This window comes from Mus musculus, chromosome 17 (genome assembly GCF_000001635.26).
Source record: "Mus musculus strain C57BL/6J chromosome 17, GRCm38.p6 C57BL/6J".
NCBI classification, from domain to species: domain Eukaryota; kingdom Metazoa; phylum Chordata; class Mammalia; order Rodentia; family Muridae; genus Mus; species Mus musculus.
In genome coordinates, this window is record NC_000083.6 from 35,302,939 (window position 1) to 35,308,550 (window position 5,612).

The window sequence follows — 5,612 nt, forward strand, 5'->3', positions numbered from 1 at the left end:
CCAGTGCTTCTGGTCCCTAATTAGCCAGGGTTACAGGTCTGCAAACCAGCCTAGCTTTTGTTCAAGACTTGGTCAAGGTTGCCAGGCTGTGGAGACACACACCTTCAGTCCCAGCACTTAGGAGGTAGAGGCAGGTGGGTCTCTAAGTTCGAGTCCAGCCTGGTCTACAGAGTTCCAAGACAACAAAGGCTGCACAGAGAAACCCTGTCTCAAAAACCAAACAACTTGGTCAAGCATGTACCTTCACTCTAGGACTTGTGGGTCATGACCCCTTTGGGGGTCAAACAACTCTTTCACAGGGGTTGCTTAAGGCCATCAGAAAACAGTAGCAAAATTACAGTTATGAAGTAACACTGAAAATAACTTTAAGGTTGGGGTTAGTACCAGGAATTAAAGGGTCGCAGTATTAGGAATATTGAGAAACACTGCTCTGGTCTGCAAACTCCTTACAGAGGTGGGGCAGAGGGCAGCAGGAAGTGTCTGGGTCACATGAAAATGACAGGATCTGTTTTGAAGCCAGGTCCACCCCTGCCTCGATCATGGCTGCAGGTGTTACAGGCCCTCCATCCTCAAAGGAGCTGTGACAGCCACTTAGAGGCTGACACAGACAACCTCAGAGTCTGTGTTGATTATTCCCATGGTAGCCCTCAGGACAGCACCCAAAGCTACCACATTCCCAGGCCTTGCAGCAAGTGTAACCCTCCTGGAGAGCTACAAACAGTCCCCTCCTGAGAAACTATGCCACCCATCAGCCAGAAGCAGCAACAGAAATCGGGGTACTATCCCATCATCTTCCTGACGCCCACCAGGAACTGACTAGGTCTACAAGAAAGACATGCTGGAGAACTCAAAGGCCCAGGGACAAAGGAGAGGACAGTCCCAGCACTGTAAGTACTTATTATTGACACAGAGTGAGCCCTGCCACTAGGTGATGTCACTGTTCCAGCAGAGCCCAGAGATCAGCTACAGGGTGGCCTGAACTGCTGAGCCCTAAGAGCTGAGGGTCAGTCAGAGCCTGGGGCGGTGGAAGCTCACAGGCTGTGAGTGAACAGCAGAGGAGCTGACTGGACTGGAAATGAAGGTCACCTGACTCAGAAGCCCAGGGAGTGGCCTTGGGTGCACTCTGTTGAGGCAGAGTCCTGGCAATGGAGGCTGAGTGCGGTGTGTGGAAGCCGTGGAGACAAAAGGGATGGGAAGAGGTCCCAGGTGACAGTGTGTGACCCACTGAGAGTCCACGGGAGCTTAGGGTCCCGGCAGGTCCGAAACAGAAGTTTAGCTTGTGTTTCTTCAGCTCCACCATGAGGTGATGGATGTTGATGAGCTCGGCCCTGGCCAGGAGTACTCGGAGCTGGGGCTGAGACAGCACCCGGTGGAAGCCATGGTTGAGCTGGATCAGTTGGGTCAGCGCCCCCTGCACAGAGGAGTCAGGGTCAGACTCATGGTGACCTGAGCTGTCAGAGCTTCACCAGGATCTCAGGCACAGATGCTTGTTGGCCTTCAGGGCAATCGTGTGATGCAGAGCCCAGGGGAAAGAGCGAGGAAACAGACAACCATGGTACACAGGCAAAGGGTGGGAGTGGCCAGACACCTGGATGATGCTGGTTCCATTTCAGAAGATGGTAAAACTCCACGTTACATCCTGACTCAAGGACTCTACAGAAGCCTTACAGGAACTACCAAAGCCACGGATCAGCTGAGTGACTCGGGCTGACTGCCAGAAGAAAAGGTGTGTCAGAGAGCAACCAGGGCTGAACCAGCAAGGCCTGCCCAGGGCTGACGACGAGAATGATCTCAGAGCAAAAAGGAAAGGCCTACACCTGCCTGCCTGGCAGACACAACCTCAGCTGTCCCTGAAACGCCTGGCCCCAGGCAAAACAGGAGTTGTCTGCCTAAGTTGACTGCTTTGGCAGTACCCAACCCACCACTCAGTGTGACCACAAGACCCTCTTGTTACCCTCGCCCGCCCTTATATAGTGGGGCTGAGTGTCCAGTCCCCCAAGGCGCTGGGGGTCAGTGCTGCGGACACTCTGGACATTCATCTCCAGGATCAGCTCAAACCGAGGCCACAGCAAGGCAAGCACCTGCTCCCAGTACCTGCAGGCTTAATCAGAGTCAAAGGTCAGCTGGCAGGGGTGCAGTCTGCCCAGGGGAGCACAGCACCCTTCAGGGTGACAGTGAGTGGTTGTGCCCCACACCAATGCTGCCCCTGGGACACACAAATGGGAAAAAGGGTGAAGGGCATCAGGTGAGGAAGAGCCCAGAGTCAGGACGGAGTTGTTTGAATAAGATAAAAAGCTGACCGCCTCCAGGCACCAAGGACCAGAGCTCAGTGACCTGTCCAGGGCAGGGACGTCCCTCTTCGCTGCAATGTTGCAGAACCGGAGAACAATGTGGATACACAGAAAAACAGCAATGTCAGTAGGCTAGAGGACTCCAGGTGTTTCTGTGTCAGACAAATGAATGTTACCTTGTTTTTCAAGTAGCTGTAGGCAAAGAGATGTACATTTCATTGGGGACAATGCACTGGCCAGGGAGACCAGCTTCTTCTCTCTCCACAGGTTCCATAAGCGGCCTGACCTGCTCACTAGCCACACTTATGTAAGTTCCCCACAGCAGAAGCTGGGGCTGAGCTTGGGATGGGAGCTCCAGGGCCAAGGCTTAGAGAACACTCATTCTCCAGGAGTTGCTGTCTGCCTGTGCAAACACACAGAATTCGGAAGCTCACCAGCGTCTTGGAGATCACGAGGCCCATGACAGCATGGAACAAGTCATGTGAAGCCCAGCCAGACACGATGAAAAATTTATAGACAAAAAGATATTCACAGCAAGAATTGTCGAGGAGGGCATAGTGCTGGCTGCAGAAGAGCGCTTCGAATGGATACTACCGAGACAGACACGGATGGGTCTCACACTGACTCTGTGGATGTGGAGACTCAGCACAGCTTAGTAATCATAGCTTACAAGACCATACACCCAACCTCCAGGCAGGGAGGAGCACCCTGAACAGGCACTAAAGATGGGGCACAGGTCACAAGAAAAGCCCTCCCTACTGACTTCTGCCCCCACATCCACTGCAACTGTTGCCTCCTGACAATCAATCCGCAGCCAGTCTCCCCCTGCCCGCCTCTAAGTCCATAGCTCCTAACCTTCCACATCACAGCAGTCCAGGGACATCCACCCCTGCACACACACCAAACTAACATTCAGTAAACTGATCCCTGGCCACAGAGGGGTTGCCTCACCATACCCTCTGCTCTCCACGCTGGGCAGTATGGGGCACCAGGATGGGGGCCTCGAGCTCGGCCGGTGAGAAGACAGCACCATGGGTGCCCAGGGTAAAGATGGTGTTCCTGCTTCAGAGGGATGGCTTTGAGAAGAAGTGTGAACAACATCAGAGGCAGGGGAAACAATGAGACCGACCGCACCAGGCCCAACAAGCCAAGGCCTGAGGATTCCAGGAAGCTAAACATGGCCGGGACAGCCCTTTCCAGAGCCAGAGCCGTGCTTGGCCTGACACCCATAACAGCCATCAAGGTTTTACAAACCGTCTGAAATAAATGTGTTAAACTGTCAGTGTGGCGTGTGCTTCTTGGAGAGGAAGCTCTCACTTTCATGTCCTCAAAGGTTGAGAACCACAGAATGGGTAAGAAACACAGCCCTGGGCTGGAGAGATGGCTCAGAGGTTAAGAGCACTGACTGCTCTTCCAGAGGTCCTGAGTTCAATTCCCAGGAACCACATGGTGGCTCATAAACATCTGTGATGGGATCTGATGTCCTCTTCTGGTGTGTCTGAAGACAGCTACAGTGTACTCATATAAATAAAATGTTTTTTAAAAAATACTTAAAAAAATAATCTGAATGTGAACTTCATTTTCCCATCCTTGACCTGTGGGTTGATTGACAGGTAAATTAAAGGATTGAGAATTCTTAGACTTTGTGCAGGGCATAACTGGCAGATGGAGAAACTTCCAGAATCTGTGTCACTGTACTGTGTGTATCTGGTGGGACAGGATGAGGCTGTGGGAGCTGAGTGTGAACAGGGTTGTGCGCAGGTGAGCTCAACCAGTTATCTTTGATATGGTCACCCTCAGCTCTGTCACCTCCAGGCTCTGCTCTCATCACTGTGAGGCACATGCTGAGAGTCTGTGATGACAGGGACACAGGATGGCCAGAGCCTTGTCCTGTCCTCAGGATTATGAGCAGCCCAGGCTGCTGTCTTGACTGTGGCTCTTTACTTTGTCTTCCGTGTTTATTCTTTGTATCTTTAGTTCATATGGAGGACTGAGTCTATTCTTTTCCTGCAAGTGCTTCCTGTCTGGTTCTCCTCAGGATGCCCAAGTGTGACAGCAGTAGGAGGTGTTTTCCCATTCTTGTCCCCACCAGACACAACAAGGTCCTTGCTCTCAGGACACTGTGGTCTGCACAGGTGAACTAAACTCTCCTGAGCTCCTGCCTCCTTCCAGGGGCCTCCATGGAGTTCTCCCCATCTTTCCCATCTTTCCCCATCTAACCCTGGATTATAGGATCCACACAGAGGAGGGATCCACAGGCTCTCATCTCAGATCTGGTCCTGTTGGGTCTGTGCTGTGCCCATGGCCCCTCTCCTTCCCTGACTCTGGGAATCCTGGTTCTGCCTCCAGAGAAGATTCAAGGGTTGATGGGATGAGTCTACTTTAGACTTATGTTTATTGTAAAAGCTGGTCCAGGGAGTGGAGAGATGGCCCAGGACAGAGACAAACTGTATTGCCTTGTAACTCTTACCAGGAGGTTTCTCTTTCCACAGTGTTAGTGACTTTGTTTACCTGTGATCTGACAATCACAAGGCAAACATGGTAGAAATAAATGACACATATGCTCTACATGTTTTCTCCTTCTTTCCACGGGATGAAGATCCTGTCTCACCTGGTGTGAGACCTTTGCTTCCTCTGTCCAGTGTCCACACTGTTCACGATGCACAGGGCTGGGATACTCAGGGGCAGACTCAGCTGTCAGATACACAGATTCACTGTCCTAATGCCTCCATCTCTCATCCCCTCAGCTCAGCTCCTCTGTCATCTCTCACCAATACAGGGGTGAACGCAGGGTAGTGGGGACGGGGAGAAACTGAATCAGGTCTATTACATTACCCTGTTTTCAGCATTCTCCATGTAACTGTTATTCATCTCTTACTGCAGTTGATGGAGCAACCTTTTTATAGGAGCGCGTACACAGTGACACACAGAGTGCAGACAGGGTTGACTGCTGTGCAGAGTTCAGACTCAGGCTTCCAGAGGATTCTTTTCCCAGCAGAGAAGGGGACAACTGTCTAGAAGCAGTGTGTGGAAGCACACGTGTTTGTTCATACATGGACTCAAGATTTAAATATGTTAGATTGGAAGAACTAGGGGACCACTTGGGAAGGGGCAGCAGGAGAGGCAGGACAGGGAGATTAGAGAAGGTGAAATGAGCAGAGGGCCATGATTTACATGTGTGTATGCGCCACAATCTAGCTGAGCATATCAGTGTGCCTCTGAGCACAGAACTCCATAGGGGGATCCAGAATGTAAGGAGTTCAAACACAGCCTCAGCTACATAGTGAGCTTGAAGTCTGCCTGAGGTCATGAGACCCCATC

General features: G+C 51.7%; 1 pseudogene; it reads right to left on the reverse strand.

The window, feature by feature from the left end:
• Positions 1-1,067: 1,067 nt before the first annotated feature.
• Gm18734 (predicted gene, 18734) lies at positions 1,068-3,380 on the reverse strand (annotated as a pseudogene).